Source organism: Anser anser, assembly GCF_964211835.1.
Source record: "Anser anser genome assembly, chromosome: 1".
Classification (NCBI taxonomy): domain Eukaryota; kingdom Metazoa; phylum Chordata; class Aves; order Anseriformes; family Anatidae; genus Anser; species Anser anser.
Window position 1 is genome coordinate 107,825,168 of NC_139720.1, and position 22,510 is coordinate 107,847,677.

The 22,510-nt window shown below is 36.9% G+C and overlaps 1 long non-coding RNA gene across 1 annotated transcript; it reads right to left on the reverse strand.

Annotated features, from left to right (window-relative positions):
* Positions 1 to 329: 329 nt before the first annotated feature.
* Positions 330 to 20,871, reverse strand: LOC310880900. Its single transcript, XR_014571978.1, has 5 exons — positions 19,252 to 20,871; positions 10,187 to 10,279; positions 8,625 to 8,685; positions 2,866 to 2,940; positions 330 to 1,469 (listed from the first exon to the last, which is right to left on the reverse strand). It is a non-coding gene; the product is annotated as an uncharacterized lncRNA (long non-coding RNA).
* Positions 20,872 to 22,510: the final 1,639 nt, after the last annotated feature.

Consider the following 22,510-nt stretch of genomic DNA (forward strand, 5'->3'; position numbering starts at 1 on the left):
TACAATTATGGTCAAAGTAACTAGGAGAAAACTGATAAATTATAAAGATCAAACATGGTACTTTCAAGCTAGAACTAAGAAATGTTGTAGAGGGATGGTCCCTGCTGGATCTCTATCAGAGATTAATAGAGGACTGCAGTTTCCAAGGCTTCAGTTTAGCTGCTTCCTAAGTAGTCCAGTTACACAGGTGCACAAGCGTACATTCACAGACACAAGCTTGCAAAGGTTATATAACATTTCACTGTTTTTGCACAGGTGATTATCTAGGATACGTATAAAAAGGAAAAAAATATAAATAAAATAGAAATCTTAAAAGGACTTGATTTAAAAAAAAGGCAAAGCATAATGTGTCAGTACAATCCAAGTTATTGACAATAACCTTAATATTTTTCACTGACTTCAAATATGAACAACGAATTAAAAAATATTTATTGCAACAAAAGGAATCAATGAGTATCACTTCAGATTCTGAAGTGGTTAAAATTTTGGGGGAAAAATGATGCTTCTAATTTTTTTTTCACTCAGTTTTGACATTGGAACTTGCTAAATTGTAAAGATACATTGTGGAATATGAAACATTTTTCACAAGTACTTCTTTTCATACCATTTATTTATGTAATATATATATATAATATATATAATATATATAATATAGATAATTTGCTGAGAACGGTCAGTTTTCTTGACTGCAAAAGTCTATTTCACCTTGTAAATCTAAATTTATGTACACTAACAACTAATTTATTTCAAATAAATTAGAAAGGTAGAAAGGACGAAGAGAAGTTAGAAATACACTGCCAAATGAAAGAAGAGTGAAAAGTCTTTTTTTCTATATGATATCTTCCCCTTTTATGAATAACTTTTAACACTATTCTTTCTCTACTTTTTGTTAAAATAGTATTGAATGATATAATACAATTGCTTTTCAATCACATTTCAGTGTTACTATTTCAGATTGTCCCCTGTACATAAAACTTGTAATTATTTCTTTCATATTTTTACTTGCAGCAGATTCCATTAAAATTATAATGGTCTTTGATTGTATGAAAGAACATTTGTATTTCACAGTTTGAGTAGCTGTGAGAATTTTCTGTACTTTACCAAATTACTTTTTCATGGTCCCGGATGGATAAGCCAAAATTTTCAAATAACTATTTTATACTGTGTTATTGCAGAAATTCATTTAAGAAAACCAAACTTATTACAATACAAGAGGATTTCCTAAGATTCTCTTAGCGTACATTTAAAATTAGGTCTTAGAATCGAGGGTTATGTTAGATTACTTTTCAGAATATGCAGATCAAAGCCATCCAGAAACAGAGTGACCCTATTAAGAATGAAAATGATGAAATATTTGGTTTACTGCTTCACTCCTAAAAATACTGAGAAACTCTGTTAAGCTGCTCCGAATACAGATTTAATAATGTTTTTAAACAGTATACTTTCAGCCAGGAGACTGCTGCTAGTTTCTGTCAAAACAAAAATTAGACAAAAAATCCATAAAAAAGTGTCCATGATATTCTTTAACAAAAATAAATATAATATTCATTATAGAAAATGTTAACTGTATATATATATGTAAAACAGATAGGAAATACTGTGCCTTAAAGATAAATCAATATTGTTATTTAACTGGAACTCTGATTTTCAGCACAACCTAGCAGTATTAGACTTTTGAAAGGATAAGCTTTGATCTTACAAACTCCCTGTGGTATCTGATCTAATCTGTACTTTCCTTTAGCTACACACAGCCTCATTAAAATACTGCTAGTGAGGATTTGGAAAAAAAAAAAAAAAGTGATGGAGAGGGTAGAAAATCAACTAAAATAGACAAGTTGGATGGCTCATTTCCAAGATTTTGTATACGTGTTCTGACATTTTTAACTTCTTTTTGTAATTCACTGTGAAGAGTCAACCAACAAAAAGAAAATTTACTTTCTCCTTGATTAGAAGGTGTTTGCATTAAATTATTTTAAGCACAGAATAAAAAGGTACTTTGTACCAAGCCACAAGCTCTAAACAAAACATTTGCTGGAAATAAATAAATAAATAAAAATAAAAAGCAGCATGAAATGAAAGAGAAGAGCTTGATCTATTTAATTATGCCTAAGGGTGACAAGTCACCCTACAGACTGAATGATTGTTTACAAATGGATTTTGACAGGTAATTTCACTGAATACTCCACCCACATTTTAAATGTATTGGTCCAGTCCTACTGCCAATGAAATCAACTGGCAGTTTGCAACTGATTAGCATGGGAGTGTGGTTCACATGCTTCTGAAAGCAGTGAAATGCAGTCAGATCTGGGGTCATTTGAAGTTACTGACCATCACAGACAAGCTGTGTGGATCACAGTCCTGGCTTTTGCCTGCTCATCTCTGGCTGATATGGAACTCACAACGGATTTGGGAACACTGCTTAAGCCTGTCCATGTGAATTAGATTTCTAGACTGCAAGAAAAATGAAGGAAAAATAAATAAAACACAGAAAAGCCACAGGAAATCTGTTGAAGGTGTATCCATATAGCAGCTGCAATATAGGAAATGCAGACTGCAGGACAAAATATATTAAAAATCAGAGGAAGAAAACACATCCTATAGCTACCCTTTCCTGGCCCCCAGGCTGTGACATACATGCCTCCTTGTCATCTACTTTCAAGAATGGTTTATTGGACTTTTATCCTTCCAGTCCTGTCCTGATAGAGGACAGTTATACTGAATTACACAGTGTAGTAGGAAGGAATTGGTCTCTCTTTCTGTCACAAGGGAGACCTTGATTCTCAGCAGCAAACACACTAATCCTCACACATCCTCCCACAGTATGTGGAACAGTAATTTAAACATTTACAGCTGTATTGCTATTACTTGCTATCCCGTCTTCATCAATGTAAGAACTGGGCCACGGTTTTTGGTCTGAAATGCAGCTGTTATCCAGAAAGCCTGAAAAGAAAAATATATATATATATCAATTTAAAAAGGCTAGAACTTTATTAAAAAGCATAAAATATTCTGTATCTTTACAAAAAGGTTAATATTTTCTTTTAAGTACTCTAATTAACAATAAAACACATTCTGCACTCATTGCCCAACCACAATTCTATTGGGCTCTATATTTAGTGGCTCTTAAATTACATCCGTAATCAAAATACACAGAAAATGCGAATAAGATTAAAAATGTCAGCATTTGCTTGAAGTGGAAGAAAATGTAATGTGCATTTAAAATTACATTTTTTTTTTTTAAATGAAGCTGTTTGTTTTATTAGAAAATATCTTGCAGGTCTACTGAGACAGGTCTCTGATTTCCACAAGTTTGGCCCTAGACCCTGCGTTGTGGTTTAACCCCAGTGGGCAGCTGAGCCCCATACTGACTTTCACTCATTCCCCCTCAGTGGGAATGCGGAGAGAATCTGAAAGGTGAAAGTGAGAAAAATCACAGGGATGACACAGTTTAATAGGTAAAGTCAAAGCTGTGTGTGCAAGCAAAGCAAAGTGAGGAAGTTTTTGACTACTTCCCAGCGTCAGGCTGGTATCCAACCATTTCCAGGAAAGCACAGTTTATCACGTATAATGGTTACCTAGCAAGACAAGCGCCATCACACAGAGTCTCCCCTTCCTCCTTGTTCCCTCAACTTTTATTGCTGAGCACAACATCACTTGGTGTGGGGCATGCTTTTGGCCAGCCTGGGCCAGATGTCCTGGCTCTGTTCCCTCCAAGCTCCTTTTGCACCCTCCAGCCTGCCCTCTGGCAGGCTAGCATGAGGAGCTGAAATGTCCTTGTCTGTGTGAGCACTGCTCAGCAACAGCTAAGCATCCACGTGTTATCAGCATTATTCTCATCCTAAATCGAAAACACGGTACCATACCAGCTACTAGGAAGAAAATTAACTCTGTCCAAACCAAAACCAGGACAGCCCATCTCAAGATTCAAGAACAAATACTGATTTACTTGTTTCTAAAGGATTTGCATTTTTTAACAACCGTAAAAGTCTGTTGCCTTCTCTATCCTATGCAAATTTTCAGGGAGAATACTATGGTTTATCTACTAGGCATGTATTGTAAGACTACTGCTGTCTATGGAATTTGATCCTCAGATGAAATTTTAAAAGCATAAGATAGAATACATTAATTCACCATTTCCACTTCTTAATAGCTTTTTGTGCTGGTTTACTGTAGAACTACGTTGACACCAATATCCCACCCTGCCACTTGATGTCATGCAGTGAAATCTTGCAATGCTCAATAACACACAATAATGCTGTGCTCAAAAATGATTAATTTTAAAAAATCTAGGCATAGTTGAAGGAGTTAACAGAGGAAAAACGTCTTCCCACCTGTACCAGGACATGCATTACTGTGTGATAAAATCATAACTTTGGGTATATTCTAAGTATTTTTTTTGTTTAGTCTTCTATTTCTTTTTGTATCTTATAAATAACACAGCATTAATCATTTATAATCATTAATAGTCATTAATAACATTAATCACTGAACATAATCCTATTTTTTCCGCTAAGTCAAAAACCCTGAAATCATATACAAAACTCAGTGAAATTGATGGAAATTCTCTCATGAACAAAAAGCAACTCAAATTGCTATCTGACAACAACTTTTCTCTGGCGCTAAACAAGTATTGTGACTTTTCCCTCTTACTCTCTAAAGCAACAGGGTGAAATAGAAATATCAATGCCTTTTAGTTCTGCAGATAACATACTGCTCTAACTTAAGTATTTAGGGATTTTATTCAATGCAGGTGACATTTTGATATCTAATTAAATTGTTCTTTAGAGAAAGAACATCATAAAGGCTGGCTTCAAAAGACCACGAACCTTATTAGTTAAGTACTTGCTCTTTAAAAAGTGCATATTTTATGACACAAAAGCATTGGGAAGTACATGAATTTCTGGTATGAATTTGCCAAACTGTTCAAAAGGCTGCAGACAATAGCTCACACTCTATATCTCGTTTGTTTTCAGAGTTTATTAGTTCAGAACAAATAGCCATCAGAGCAATGTCATTTTCGTGATTAAATATTTTTTTCTATTTAATGATACTGTATAGTATCTTCACCTCATTACATTTTCTTTTTATATTCTTTTCTGGTATATAAGAGAATCCCATTAAGTCTGTTTAAATAATCTATAAAATCTAGCAGAATGTTGATTTTCCATTTACTCACCCAGGAGAGTTCAGGCCACAGAAAAGCTTTATTTGCTCAAAATCTGTCCAAAGGGAAAGTATTGAGTTCAGAGAGATATGAAAGATGAGGCACTAAGAGGAAGGTTAAAGTACTGTCCTAATTCTTTGGCCTTCCACCTCTCAGAGTAGCTTTTGTTAAACATACAATCCAAATAAAAAATGTTATTTTTATTTTCATTATTATTATTTATCCTGTGATACAGATAAAGCAATCATAAAACTTCTGAAAAAGTTAAGAAGTCTTATGGTTTCAGACTTATCGGAGGCTTCAGAAAAAAACAGAGCTCAGTATTTACTTTCTGTACCCTCTGAACTTTTTTCTTTCTCTTTGAAAGTCTACACATTTTTAATAGGGAATGAACCACTTTTTACATGCAGAGTTTTTTCTTTCCCTATTCATGTGACAGATTCTTGTGGGGCATCTGAGACACTTTGTTTCTGCTATAGCACCCACTTGTTAATTGGGGGGGCAGAGGGGAATTCTCCTTTTCTTGCTTTCTCCACACTCAATCCGACATGGTAAAATACAGGTTGATCTCATATTTTAGATCCAAAGAAAATAGAAATCTATCGATAATTTCAGATTCTTGATTTAAATGCAGATTTAGACCTAGGGTTTATTTTGTTGTATAAACCCATCACAAAGATAAAGAATACTCTATGAGAGTTACTGCTTAATTAATGTTAAAAGATGGAAACCTTAGTGGGAATAGAATCTTAACACTGCAAGAATACTGAAAATGTTATTGAACTTTGTTTTCAAATTAAAAATTATTGAATGCAACAATATGATATAATTTTTAAACTCCCATATAAACTGGATTTTGTTTCCATGTTTCGTATCCTGAAAGGAAGTCTGAAAGGCAGAATTTCTTTACATTCTTACTCTCAACTTTCACTCTAAAGTTTTCATTTCTGTTTTAAAGTAGAAACTGCTATAAAATTTATAAACTTTTAATTAAATGAGTTTGCTTGTTTTTATTCCTGTTATTTTTTCCTAATTTCAGCTGCACAGGAGTTATAAGGAATCTTTTATTTTGCAGCATTATCATCAGCACTGCAACATGTCAATTATGAATAGAAATAATGTATTCCTCCCATCTCAAAGGTCATCTTCTATGGATAGTTTACACTTCCATAAAACCAACCCACTGAAGTCCAAATGTTTCTGAAGTCTTCACATTATCTGTAGTGGCCTTTGCTTTCTTTTCAAAGACTATTATTTTAGGTGTCTTCTGACTTGTATCAGATTTTTTTTTTCTTAAAAAAAAAAAAAAAGTAGCTCCTGATTGAGCAATAATAGATCAGAACAATCTTCCTTCATTTTCTGATGTGATGATCGTAATGCAGCATATCTGAATCAATGTCTTCTTCATTCAGTTTAATCTCCGAATGTTACTGTGTGATACAACTATCTAGACAGCTCTTCTCTTCTACATTTGTGCAACTAACCTATTGTTTAACCCTTCTCATTTTCTTCTGCAAGTCTGCTTATTTTTCAGGAATTCAATCCATTTCTCTAATTTAGCAAGTGTGTGCTGATTGTAGATCCTATCTTCCAAAACAACTGTGATCTGCAGATGAAAACCCCAACGTTACAAACTGAGGTTTAGGAACTTGCTAGAACCTTAGATTATTAATATAAAATGGAATAAATTACTTCTATGGAAAAAAATATATATATATTTCCTGGGGAGGTGATATACTAAAAAAGTGGACATCAAGATTCACCTTTCCTCTAGATTGCATGTGTGCAATGGCACTGCTAGTGAAATATCTTACAACATATGTAAATCACAGTCAGTTGCTAATATGGGGGGGGGAGGGGGGAGGAGGGGGGAAGAGCAATTTGTCACAGAGATTCAATTATTTATATATTTTATTTTTTCCCAAAATCAGAAGGAAAATTGCAGCTTCCTCCCAAGCCCCTAAATCTGCAAAGTTCACCTTCAGTAACGCCACCCAAGTTTTGTCTTCTGATAGCATATTTTGGACCTGCGCTACATTTTTTACACAATCTTTTGACTTTGCAGGCATTACATATTGGGGTGTCATCTGCGCCACCTGAATTAACCACATGGGTCACACAAAGGATTGATATGACTGTTAGCTGTTTTTTTTAGCATTACCCTTTCAAAAGCTATTGGAAATGAATATACAGAGAGTAAAGTTTACCTGATATATCTAAAATAAAAGTTATATTCCAAATCAGAATGAAAAATTTCACTTCATATATCACCATAATTTTAAAAAGCTTATTCTGTTAATAAAATCTCTTCTTTCTACTTTTCTAACTCAGACACACTAACTCCAAACTAGTGAGTAAATTAAGAGTCTCATCTAATTATTGATCTTGTATCCGTGAAGAGATATTATCTACATTTTTCAATCAAACTTCAACAAGGAATTCAATATAAGGGACAATCTTAAATTATTACACCACTGAATACGATGCAACTGAAGGTTATTTTTCAAAGTGTATGTCAGAATGAGTGTGAAAATCTTTCCAAAGTCTCTGTCTACTTATATCACCTCAACCCTTCTAGTTAGAAAGTTACAAGAACAAAACAAAACAAACAAACAAAAAAACTTAAAACCAATTATTTCTGTCCTCTATATGGTAGGAGAACGGTGGGCACAAAAGTTTTTATTCTCTTTAGAAATTGAAAAGCAGTGTATAGGAATCATAAGAACAGACATACAGGATCAAAGGTCTAATCCCATGGTCATACATACTCAAAGAAGCATGTAAGCAAAAGAAAGAATTTAGCACAGTAAGGTGTATATTCAGGCACCCTGAGGTTTAGGCACTCCTAAATCAGGTGTATTACCTTTGTATTTAATAACCTTTAATGGGCTGTACTTTCATGCATTTGTCTATTTTAAAAGGAATACCTACTTTCATCATTGGTTCATTAAATAGTCTTCATCATACTTGGACGGCAGTATCAAAAAAGCAATGCAATGCAATACTTAACAGTCTAATTCTCAGATATTGTTACTTGGGAGAACATGGTTTTATACTCCAATTAGCATTATGTAATCAACAGAAAAATAAAAAATGAAAGATGTAGGAATTCTGTCATAAAGTAAGACTTGCACTTAAGTTCAACAGATTTCAAATATAAATGCTAGTGCTAAAACAAGAACAGTATCATTTTATTTTAAGAATCATAGATATCCACAAATCCTCAAAAAAAAAAGTCTCAAGACCTCAAATCAAATGTTGGCTCATTCATCTTGTTTGACTCCTTCTGCCCCCTTAATTATATTTTGGAGGTATTCCCTCCAAGTGCCATTTCTCTTCACATCTTCTGCTATCTCCATCTGGAGTTTGTTACTAGGATATGCTCCACTTCTCCCAGGCTTGAGATTTCACTATAAGGGATCACTCACATTCATTACAACATGGTATTTGCAGCATTTACCTTCAACTCAAGATACACATCAGTTCCCACAGCCTCCTGCACTTTGGGTACTTGCAAAGCCCTACAATTTAAAGAGGTATTAGATTTCTTCCCTGAGGTATAATTTTAAAATAAATGAATAAACATTATCCTGCTGTATGATGTATCAGTAGTTAGAACATGGCTCTATGATCAGGAGTCAATGCTGGGTTGTTTGCTGAAAAGTATATCTGTCTGCTGGGGCTTGCAGTCATTATATTGGACACATGACTGTCCTATGGGCAGTTTTCAAAGAAATTCTACACCAACAACATACAAATTGGCCAATTATATACTTTCCTCGTAGATTTCCCACCCTCATTTCCCACCAGTTAAGTCACAGTTCACACTGCCTACAGACTTCTTGAGAGAAAACCTATTACTTATGACTACAAAGCTCCAATGTAAAACACAGTGCATTTTGTCAATATGCAATTTTTCTTCTATACATCAAAAGCATAAGATAACAGATTACGTGCACTACAGATTATGTTCCATGACTGAAAGAAGAGAATTGCTCTTGACTGGGGACTACAGAGTTAGAATCACACAAAGTCAAGGACATTCCACTGGAAGTGTCTTGACACTAATGTTGTTTATCCTTTAACTCAGAGAAGCTTTCTATATTTTAAGTGAGGAAATAAAGACTCCAGGGACACAGCTGTGCCATATCATATCAGAATGAAAGAATTTTTATTCTGTCTGGCCAAAAATCCGTTTTTAGAGTAACGAGTGCTCTGTGGAAGGTGCTACAAAATGGCCTTCAGCAAAGCAGAGTTACTCAGGAAATGATAGATCAAACTCCAAGGTACCTGAACATAAAATGAAGGAATACTCCCTACAAAAGTAGAATGTAAGAAATATTCTGCTGCCTCAGAAGCATGGGCTATCTATTTCATCCCTTCAGCTGGCATTAGCAGATGACATTAGGAATACACAGAGCATGGAAAACTGGTCAGCTTCTGCTGTCTATCCTCCTCATACTTCTCTGGCAGACATAATTGCATTAGGGTTTTTAGAGAGTATGTTGCTGCCTAGTACTATTAGCATTCATTCTGGACCTGCTGTCCAGGAATTTGCCTAGTTCCTTGACCTGCTGATGCTGTCACCCCACAAAAAATTCCTGTGACAGCAAGTCCCACAAGTTTACTGTCTACTGTGAAAACTACTTTATCTGTCTCAAATCAATTTTACTAGTTTTATTAAGTGCTTCCTAGCTCTAATGTTGTGGGCATTGAAAGTAAAATTCCATGTTCAGTTTATATGCTGCCTTGTGACTTTGCAAACTCACTTCCACAGCAACTCTGTTTCTTCACTAATGTTTTGTATGGAAACTTTTCAATGTTGTTTTATTTTGCAAAGTCAGCTGCATTAGGTCTACTGGATTCCCTTTGCCTACGTGTTTATTTACCGTGTCTGCTCTGACTTTAGCAGGCTAAGTCAGTTTTTACCTTTACTGGAGTCATAATGTCCTTTTCCCAACAGACCTTGTTTCTGCATGTTCTCAGTTTTCTTAATTCATATGACAGACTGTGACATCTTACCTATAAAGAAGACATGCTCCCTGGTCCGTAGTTCCCAGGAACTTCTCTAAAACTCAGGAGTGGTGAGATATGCACTCACACAGCCTCTTTAGCCTAGAGTGGAGAAACAGCGTTACATCGATTGCTAACAAGTAGAGCTGAGACAAGTATCAGCTGAAGAGACTCCACAAGTGTTAATAATCTGAGTGATGTTGAAGCCTCTGAGAACTTGGCATCACAACCACTAGTTTACAAAGACTGCTTATCAGGAGAAATGGTTGGACACATGTTAACTGTTGTCTAGAACATGAAAACAGAGAGCAAACATCTGTAAAATATCAGCTGGCCTCCTCTATTCTGCGTATGGTACATATAAAAACACGATTGCTCTCTCAGTGGGACACATACACACTGATCAGAGGCTTTTGGTTATACTGATGCATCTCATTAATTCTTAATACACTTAACAATTATTTCAAAAAGTATTGCAAGAAATAATGCCTGTCCAACCGAGCTTGGAAATCTGATTTGAAAAAGCCTCCCTAAGAACCAGATTGAAATTCTGTGCACTGTCTGTTAAGTTGCATTTCATCAGCAATGCAGTCTATCAGCAATGGGCACCTGAGAACCAAACACCAAATTAAGTAAATATAGGAACTTTAAAAAACTTTTCAAACTAAGCTTTGTACCATCAGAAAAAGTTAGCATTTTAATCCACAACCCCTGCCTGATCTACTACTAATGAAAGATTCACTAAATTATCTTCATAAAGGTCAAAATGCTAATTAGGAGATTCTCTTCAGCGATAAATCAGAGATGTGGAACGAATGATTAGATCAGCTTTTCCTAGAGTTCAATTACCCTTCTCTTCATTTTTAAAACATAAGAGAATTCAAAATAAGAAATGAATTTTGTAACATTAAATATTTCCCTCTTTTTAATTGCATAGAAAACACTCTTGGAAGGTTTGAGTTTACATAAATTATCTTTTAGTTAAATTTATGTACATTTTTGTATGTGACAATAGTATTTACTTACTAGCAATAATGCAATTAATGACTAAAATAATTTATTAGATATCCTTCAAGTTAGTAAGTGCACTAATAAACTAAACTATATACTTGTAAATAAAATGCATCTTTCTAAATTACATGGAATTAAAATATAGCTATACATAAAGAGCAATCAAAATCTACATATACATGGATTTCAGTTTAATCAGAAAAGAAGGATCTACAAGAATTTACAGATATAATGGTCAATCTGTTTTCCTGAAATAAACAGTAATTAAGGAAATACTGGTACTAGGTCAGCAAACAGAAAGACTGTTTTTTATCGTTCTTATTTCCAAGACTACTGTAAGTATAAGGCTTGTAATATATCTTGAATATGTGTACTATTGGACAAAAAATACTCCTCTTGAATTCCAGAACTGCAGAACAGTCATAATGAACATGGTAAACACCTTTGGCACAATTAAAACACCATTTAATGCAAACAGCATTAATGCAAACATCTATTTCAGTAAAATGGCAGGGAAGCAGAAGCAAATTCTTACACCAATAGTCCACAACTCAACTTAGGGATCAAACTCGATTTATGCCTACTGGAAAACTTTGTCAAGCAGTAAGGATGTTGTAACTTTAGCTAATGTCATTCTGATGGAGAGACTGTGTGAAACACTCCACATTTCCCAAGAAGTTTCTATACATGGTATAAAATTGGATGTTCCAGTCTGTTCTTAAAACAAAGACATATTCCCAAATCTTGAAATCAATCAATGAGAATTTGCACAAGTAATCATTTTCAAGCACTCCCAGGTGTGGTGAGGTGATACAGAATCAAAACACATATTTGTACAGACTTCACAGTTTGGGTCTTTGATGTAGATATAAATATGCAAATTTTTGCAACAATTTTATTGAACAGATATATGTTTTTACTGACACCTGAGATAAATGACACATTTAGAACTTTATTGACTTCCTTGTCACTTTTTTCTTAATGGAGTTGCATTGGTTAATCTCACTTTTGGACTATCTGAATGAAATGTGAGTACTTAGCAAATATATTGCTGGTTTTGGAGCAACCTATGAAATCATACCTGATCGTTACCGAAAAGACCAGAATTTTTGTAAAGAAGAGCATGTTAACTTTTGAAAGAACATGAAATCAAGAGACAAAATATGAGGAAACAAATTAGATTTTACTGATGTCATTCAGAGAAGGGAATCTGCCTGAGACATGGAGAAAAGCCTAGCCTTGGCATATGGGGTGATGAATTGCTAAGGACTGACTCTGAGATAGGCTACAGTTAGCTGCATTAACTATAGAATCCTGTAAACAAAGATTTCCACCTTTGAAAACACACTGTCCCCAGTGATTTATAATCACTTCTTAATTGTGATATTACCACTAAAGAGATACGACCCTTATGAAGAAAAGGTAATGTTCCAAAAGCCCAGTCACAGAGGAAAATGGCTATGCTCAGCACTTGACACTTAATATGGTGAGAGTGTCTGTCTGGTTTTAGTGTATTTTAGTACATATGATGTATTTTATATAAGCTGTGCATAGGTTGCAGCACTGACTCAGACAGCTTGTTCTTACAGTTATACCCAGATAGAAGTGACCTGTTTACCCCATTCCCAGGGTGAAGACAGTCCATAGCCCAGCTGCTCCTGAGCCAATATCCAGCTTTGTGAAGCATTGCTGTATGATTTTGGCTCAGCTGATTGAAAATAAATAATGAAATAAAATGAAATAAAATGAACTGTTGTCAAGCTGTGAGAAAGTACATAAGCTAAGATAGGGGTCTGTAACAGCCAAGGACTCCAGGAAGAAGTGTGGCTGTAAAAATAAAATAATAATAATAATAATAATTTAAAAAAAAAAAAAATGTCCCAATAAAGGAACAGGAAACTGGAAGACAGCAATTCAGATCAGCCAGTACCAAATGCAAGAGTTTACCTTCTCCACCTGGCTGCCACCACCTGCATGCATCAATTCACCAAGTGCCTGCATTAGGAGTGGCATAGCCCAGTCATTTTCCTATACATATTATCCTATAAATAATTGCTGTGTAAACATAAATTTTCTATAATCCTGCTTCTATGCAGGAAAAGGTTCCCCCCAAAAAATAGGCAACAAAGTAATTTTATGGAACCGCTGCCAATGGCAATGAGTAAGAGCACTTTGAAGGGGTTGTGTGTTAAGCTAGCATTTAACCTTATCTGAATCTGTGTAGATAGACAAAATACGATCAAACTCAACTAATCTCAAAAGTTTAACAGAATATCTATGTACATTAAAATGTGTAGAAGTCCTTCAATGGATGTTCTGTGCTTAAAACATAAAACCGATAGCGAGACATAAACTGCCAGGTATTATATCACCAGCTCTGTACAGAAGCAGTTTTATGAAGTGAACATAGAGCAGAAGCATGTCACAGGTGTGCCAAATAAATGATCTCTGAGAAGATTTACAAATGCTGGAGTAGAAATGGTAAACATAAAAATAGACAGGCAAACACTCTTGATGAGACAGGTTGCACTAACTCCTCATATTTGCCACAGCTACTCATGTATTTTCTAAGCCTAATGTGAAGTGCCTCCAGTCTAACAGAACTTTTCTCAATAACTCACACTTCTATAATTTAAATCAATTCTCCCCACACATTCTGTCAAAATGAATGTCTTGAGGCCTAGAAATTCAGTCTTTAATGACTAGTGCTGTCAGGCATTGATAGCACATATCTGCTAGGCAGATGGAAAACATCAATAAGATTTTCATTTGAACCAATCAAGAAAAGAACTGACTTTGGTTTTAATGGACCTGAAGCTTCCTAGACATCTGCTGAAAAAGAAAACAGAGACCAAATCTATGCATTGATTGATCAACAGGCATATGACAAGGTATCCTCTTATACCTTCTAATCCATATGTTCAATGTTTCCCTCCCTTGGAAACGAAGATATCATGGAAGACACTGTATACAGAGTCAAGATGCAAATACAATTCTCAGAAAGGGCTCTGTCACCAGTAGTACTCTCAGGCCCTGCAGGTGAGACAGTCAGAGAAACTAGCTGCTTCAGGCTAATTATGACATGTACCATGGGGTCTGCTCAACTCAGCACTGATTCCCTAAATCCTGTTAAACGTAGATGCCTTGAATAACCTAAATATTATGTGTATCACCAGACACCTCCTCGTTACATTTTTGGAAGCTGAGATAAGGTTGGGGCCAACAAAATAACTAAAAATGCCTGTCTATCAGGCTGAACTCAAAATACAAGGACAGAAAAAACTACAAAACAATACAGTTCAACATTCTTAAGAAAGCAAAAAATTAATAATAACTTACTGGATCAGATAAAGAGTCTATCCAGTGCCATGTGTTTCCCCAGTAACAGCTAACAGAGGAAGCCAAGGAAAGAGTAAGAGGAGGTAGGGGTACTCAACATTTCCAATAAAATCACCTCCAACTATTTTAGTAAACTTAACCAAACCAGGAGTGGTCTTGGTCATTTAGTAAGTCTCTGTGGATTAATAATCGATGTATTTGTCTGTCTTTGCTTGCAATCTTTATTACTTTAAGTATCCATGTCATGCTGCTGCCATGAATTACACAGACATATTCTCTGATATGTGACAAACCAGCTCTATCCATTTTCTTTTGACTCTTACTACTTGTAAGGAAGGGAATGTGAAAAACTAATACCTATTTCCAAATGCCACTAATGATTACTTAGAACTTTATCTTATTCTTTTTAATATTATATCCCCTCTAAGTTATCTCTTTTCCAGACTGAAAAGAGATGGCCTTTTCAGTCTTTGTTCATACAGAAGACATTCTTTACCTGTGATATGTATCTTTGTTAGCTTTATCTGGACATTTTCCAGTTCAACTATTATCTTTCTGAGATGAAAGAATCAGGATATGGGACATACCCATATCTTGCTAATCAAAGTATGGGTAAACTAGGGATTCTGTGGTGTAATGATGGTGTTCTCTGTATTGTTCTTTACACAGTCTAACTGATATTTGATTTTTTTTTTTACTGCTATTGTGCATTCTGATGATACTTTCATAGAATTTTGTTCCATCAAAATCTTCCTTCTGAGTGGTAACTGTCAGCTTAGAGCTTTACAAATCATTCCTATGTAAAATTAGGATTGCTTTTCCACATGGATGTCAGTTTACACTTACCCACACTGAATTTTGTCTGCCATGTTGTGGTGGTTATTCCCAGCTGGGCAACTGAGCTCCTCCACAACCACTCTTTCACTCTCATTCCCCCTCCTCAAAGGGAAAGGGGGGAGAAAATATGATGGAAAGGGCTCAGGGGTTGAGATAAGGACAGGGAGATCACTCAACAATTATTGTCACAGGCAAAACAGACTCAGCATAGGGAGATTAATAAAATCTATTACCTATTACTAACAAGCTAGAGCAGTAAGAAACTAAAAGCAAACTAAAAACACCTCCCTCTTCTCCATCCTCCCCCAGAATGGCACAGGGGAGTAGGGAATGGGGGCTGCAGTCAGTCTCTGACTCTTTGTCTCCACCGCTCCTTCACGGTCACTCCCTGCTCCTGCTCTACGCGGGGTCCCTCCCACAGGATGCGGTCCTTGCCAAACTGATCCTGCGGGGGCTGCCCACAGGCAGCAGCTCTTCAAGAACTGCTCCCACATGGCTCCGTACCACAGGGTCCATCCCCCAGGAGCAAACTGCTCCAGCACGGGTCCCCCACAGGCAGCAGCTCCCCCCAGACCTGGCAGCTCCTGCGTGGACTCCTCTCCATGGGCTGCAGCGCCAGCCCGGGGCCTGCTTCTGCAGGGGCTCTCCATGGGCCGCAGCCTCCTCCAGGCCACATCCACCTGCTCCACCGGGGGCTCCTCCACAGGCTGCAGCATGGAGATCTGCTCCGTGTGGGACCCATGGGCTGCAGGGGGACAGCCTGCTCCACCAGGGGCCTCTCCACAGGCCGCAAGGGAACTGCTGCTGCGTGCCTGGAGCACCTCCTGCCCTCCTGCTGCACTGACCTTGGGGTCTGCAGGGCTGCTTCTCACCCCTCTCTCCCAGCTGCTATTGTACAGCAATTTATTTATTTTTTTCCCTTTCTTAAATCTACTCTCACAAAGGCACAACTAACATCAGTTATTGGCTTGGCTCTAGCCAACAGTGGGTCCCTTTGGAGCCAGCTGAAACCTGCCCTTATCTAACATAGAATCATAGAATGATAGAATATCCTGAGCTGGAAGGGACCCGTAAGGATCATCAAGTCCAACTCCTGGCACTGCACAGGTCTGCCCAAAAGTTTAGACTGTGTGACTAAGTGCACAGTCCAATCTCTTCTTAAATTCAGACAGGCTTGGTGCAGTGACTACTTTACTGGGGAGCCTGTTCCAGTGTGCGACCACCCCCTCGGTGAAGAACCTCTTCCTGATGTCCAGCCTAAACTTCCCCTGCCTCAGCTTAACACCGTTCCCGTGGGTCCTGTCACTGGTGATAACAGAGAATAGGTCACCTGCCTCTCCACTCCCTCTCGCGAGGAAGTTGTAGACTGCAATGAGGTCCCCCCTCCGCTTCCTCTTCTCCAGGCTGAACAAGCCCAGTGACCTCAGCCGCTCCTCACATGTCTTCCCCTCTAAGCCCTTCACCATCTTTGTCGCCCTCCTCTGGACACTCTCCAACAGTTTAATGTCCTTTTTGTACTGTGGTGCCCAGAACTGCACACAGTACTCGAGGTGAGGCCGCACCAGCGCAGAGTAGAGTGGGACATCACCTCCCTCGACCGACTAGCAATGCCGTGCTTGATGCACCCCAGGATATGGTTGGCCTTACTGGCTGCCAGGGCACACTGCTGGCTCATATTCAACTTGCTGTCAACCAAAACCCCCAGATCCCTCTGTGTGGGGCTGCTTTCCAGCGTCTTCTCGCCCAGTCTGTACGTATAGCCAGGGTTGCCCTGTCCCAGGTGCAGGACCCGGCACTTGCCTTTGTTAAACTTCATGGGGTTGGTGATCGCCCAGCTCTCCAATCTGTCCAGATCTCTCTGCAAGGCCTTTCCACCCTCATCCGAGTCCACAACTCCTCCAAGTTTGGTGTCATCGGCAAATTTGCTCAGAACACCTTCTAGTCCTACATCCAAATCATTTATAAAACATGGGGCAGCTGCTGGATTGTTCTCCCAGAGGCCACCCCTGCAGCCCCATTGCTACCAAACCTAGCCATGTAAACCCTATACACATGTACTGCCCAGCCACTGTTGACAATTTTTCATAGTCAGCATGTACTCTATCACATATCTATCCACTAGTGATATGCCTCAATTCTGAGACACTCCCCCTCCCTTACTCCTCCTCCTTTCACCAGTCTTTTAACCATATTTAACCAATCAAGTGAAGAGGAAGAACAGCAGAATAATAATATATTTGGAAAGAAATAGTTAAGGAAACCTAAAGAACTGGAGTTATGTTTCTATGGGAAGCATTATACTTATGTTTCTATGGGTGTGACTGAGGATACTGAAAAGATTTCTTTATAGTAATGAGCTCCTAGTGCTAGAAAGATTTCTGAAATACATGTCAACATAGAAACTTTTAGTTGTTTCTGTAGTACTAGAAACATCAAAAATCTCTAGTGTAGATAAGGCCTAATCAGAATGATCTATTTCAGATGAGTGCTGTGAAAGTACAAGGGCTTTTATTGTATGAAACTTGATATCTCTATTATACAGGTGGATATAGAAAATTTATAACTCTTCTATCTACATAATCTTAATGCATCATAAACAAAAGCCCCAAAGCAAAAGTAAATTAGTAGGCTACTGAGGTTGCTATAAACAGAGATGCTTACAATTGATTACATTAAATTAACTGTTTAATTGAGTGAATTTGCCTGGTTGAGTAAAACAACAATTGTGTCAATTTTTTCTAATTATTTTGCTTCCTGCTTTTGGTTCACTGCCTTTTCTTGGGCACACCGTGTCTGATAGTAATGATTAATTTTGTTGTACATGAATTTGTGATATTAAAGAGATGATATGACTTTTATTTTTCTTCACTGATAACAGAGATGGAAAATAGGTCTACTTTACTTTCAATCTCTGTGTTAAAACTATCATATTAATGTTAGCATTGGCATCCTGCAATACCTGTGGTTGTAAGAATGGTAAGGAAATGCCTACACTGTTTGTAGATGAATAATTTTCATTCATTTTGAAGAGCTCAAAAGACTCACTCTTAGAGATCAGTGGGAAAAGTTCTCATCCTACAGAAGATCATTAAATTTTCATATTTTTATTTTTTTCCTCCATTTCCATTGGGATGAAATCGAGCGCTCTTAAAAAATTCTCCTAAAAATGGTGGGGATAGGGGGGAGCTTAGCACAACTTGTTCTTTTCATTCTCTCAGAATCCTGATGAAACAGACTGGAAGTCAAACCTTTTGTCTTCAAACCAGGAACTGAACTTAATTTTTTTTCCCCATATCTCAAGTATGAGAAATCATTGGGTAGTTGACTAGTCTGGAGAGTGGAAAAAAAAATTATACCACTCGGAAAATTTAATTAGTGAGACTTGATATATTTAATTAAGTGCATATTAATTACAACAAACAAATCTATTCCATAGTCCAGAGAAGTTAACAGCTACATCAGAGGTATAATACCAAAGTTCATTTCTGTCTTCTATGCTTATATAATGACTGTACAAAGAGGCAGATTTGTTTGTAACATTGGAAAGCTCCCTGCTGTTGCCACCTTTGAAGAGACTAGCTGCCATTTTTCTCTCTCTTGCCTCTCTGAAGTTTTGTTTGTAAAAGTTCCATAAATGATCCACACACACACAAAAAAAAAAAAAGCTTTCATAAGCAATCATACTTCATGAAAATCATTTTATGTGAGAAAATTTCAGACCAGCTCTTCTTTCTTTCCATGAAGTATTAGTGCTAAGTATTTAGCACTAGTAAGTAATTAGCTAAGTATTAGGGTTATCATTCACAACAACCTCACATGCTCTGTGGAAAAAATTAATATCCTTTTAGAAAGCATCTGCCACCATATCTTTTTTTCGTGATTTTTACCTTGCTGGGCAGTTGAACTCCACCACAACCTCTCTCTCACTCCCCCTCCTTAGAAGAAGAGGGGAAGAAAGTATGCTGGGGAAAGAAAAGAAAGAAAAAAAAAAAAAAACAAAAAAACTCACAGGTTGAGATAAGGATAATTTAATTAAAGGGAAAAGGAAGAGGGAAAAGAAACAAGCAAAGGCTGTGTAGAAGCACAGAGAGAGAGAAAAGAAATTATTCTATTTCCCATCAACGAGCGATGTTTGGCCACATCCCAGGAAGCAGCACCACAGCACCTCAACATGTGTAGCACTTCTTTGTGAGGACAGACATTTTCATAACGAGAGCCCCCACCACCACCACCACCTTTTCCTTTCCCCACCTTTTACTGCCAAGTGAGACACCACATGGTATGGAATATCCCTTTGGTGGGTTTAGGTCAGCTACCCTGGTGATGTTCCCTCCCCACCTCTTGCCCACCTGCAGCCTGCTGGCTCCTGGGGGGTTTGGAGAGTCCTGACACGATGCCAGAATTGCTCAGAAGGAGATACAACACCAGTGCTGTTCTAGCTACAAGTGCAGAGCACGGGTCTGTATGGGCTGCTGCAGGGAAAGTTAACTCCATCCCAGCCAGACCCAGTACATTTCCCCACAAAAGCAAACTGAAAGCTGCTTTGTGCCATTAGGTAAATCCTGTTTCTGAACAACAACAACAACAACAACAACAAAAACAATTGAGCCAGTCAATACTCAGACTGCAAGTGTAGACACAGTTTTCAAAGACACGTAGTTTGGTCTACATAGTTCATGTTTACTAATATACGATATACTTGTTTGTGTTTCACTGTTGCGGAAAATTGAATGTTTTAATATTAATGTCAATATATGTTGCTCTGTTGCTAAACCACAATCTCTGTAATATTCTTTCTACTCCGTACTGATTATGTTATCTCCCACATTGGTGATGGAATTGATATATGTTCATTATACTGAGATTTTTCTGGCATATAACATTCTAAATAAATAAACAAAGTCAATAACTCATGTCACTGCTTCAAATGTTATATGGAAAGAGAGCCAGTTCCCTAACTTAAGCTACAATATAGAACAAATGAAAAATGATTAAAATTATGCTCAGGGCAATGTCTATTACTTGTTCACCATGTGACAATGAAATCCTCTTTACAATTTGAGCTCTTTAATGAAATGCATTAGTAATTCAGCTGTAAGCTCTTCTCTGCATTATTTCTGCTGTTCTCCTTTGCCTTTTTGACACGGCTCAAGACCTGACACAGGGAAATGCAGGGGTTTCACTTAGTGACAAGGCAGTTTTTCTTGGTAAATAATACCTTTTTGTTATTTCCTTATTATTTGCTTATTTAGTTGCCTATTGAAATTCAGAATTCTGGGCATGAAAACCATCAGGTATTTCTGATCCCAAGCAAAACCAAAAGGAAACAAACAAACAAACAAAAACAAACAGACAAAACAAACAAACAAAAAAAATGCAAGTATGACTACTTCCTCTTATGTTCCTAGTTTACCAGACTACACACATCTCAGCTCTTCTCCAGCTAATGGCACACAAAACTAATCTTTTTCCTTTTTCTCACATAGTTTTCTTACTTGGTTTTCAGATTCCCCAAACTTCCTATTATCTATATATGATTTTTTTTTTTACCATTTTTTCCTTTTTAATCTAGTAACATGGTGACATGGCTTATTTTTTAAAAATGTCACAGGGGCAATGCAGCATTCTGTTTTACTTTAGGTTCAGGTAACATGTATGTTCTGAAAAACAGGTGTTTAGGAGTCTTGCAATATGCATACAAAGACTAAGATGAGTATAAGTTACTGAATAGGTCCAAAGGTCTTGTCTAGTCAAATAACAAAACTGCTCAGTTTAAAAGAAGAGACAGTAAGACCATTCAAGCACCTGTAATGAGTGCAATATACATTCAAACATTTTTATTTCCATTTTTATTAATTTTTGTTTCACTTCTTTCAGATGCATAACAAATTGTATTTTTCTATATATGGTTCTTCCAGGTATCAGAATGACATGAAGCTTCCGTATTTCTACTCCATTTGAAAAGCAAAGATGCAGTAAATCTATGCAAAAAGATTACAGAAAGTAATATTAAAAATATGTACATATATATATATACGCAGACATATAAATTGTCATATTTCCTGAGTCCCCACTTCTGACTCAATTTCTCTTTTATTCCTCATATGTAAGAGGAGGCTCAGTTATAGGAGGTGAATATTGTACTCTTATCATTGAATTTTTGATGAGGAAGTCAGTGATAGCCTTCAAAAAACACAGAAGTTGCCTCTCTTAAAAATAAAAAAAAAAATAAAAATAAAAAAATAAAAGTTTTGTTTCCTAGAGATTTTTATTCCCCTTCTTTCCTTTATCTCTGGATTCAAGAACCCCAACTAAAATCCTCTTTTTTGCTTGTTCCTCATCTTCATTACCAGCACCAGAATTTTTCTGCTCCAGTGATACCACCTCAGCTGGAAGCTGTCAGCACAATGAATACAACTAGCTTGTTTGAGATGGATTTTACATTCTCTTCAAAGTATCTGCAATTTTACATTGTTGGCTCCAGTCAGGATGAGATAACATGTCTATGGGTCACAGAAGTTCCAGTGACCCACAGAACAGCATAAAAAAAATATTAGCTGCTTCAAAGCCCAGAGTAACTGCTAATAAAGTTGAGCTACTGAAATCCTTTAGCAAGTAGCTCATTCTGTATACCTTTCTGTCCATGCCAGCAATTCTGAACAAAAGTATAGATCGTCTGGCTGTACAGGGAAAGCAATACATTTTCTCAGTTACATCTTCCCCATGTTTTAGACAAGGGACCATAATTTCTCTGTGTAGCTTTTTTCCATTTTACCACTGCATCCTTTTACTGGATATTGTTCAAAGTATCAACTTCTGTACCTTGTTTCTGATAGCCCATACTTTTGCACCTGACATTGATAATAATGATAGTAACATGATTGATATCTCTGGAAAGTCTCTCGAAAACTTTTGTTTGTTTGTTTTCAGTTTGGGCTGGTGATCCTCAAGCTCTGAGATCTTCTATAGATAAATCAAGTAAGTAAAATTGCATTGATTGATCGCTGTTTAGAATCGTTGAACTGTTAGGCTGGAGGATTTGCAGCAGCTGAGCTGTCTTTTCTTTGTTCTTCATTGGATGATTCTAATTTTGTTGGGAAGAAATGAATGTCCCTCCAAGCAGTGTAGTAAAATGTACTGAATTAC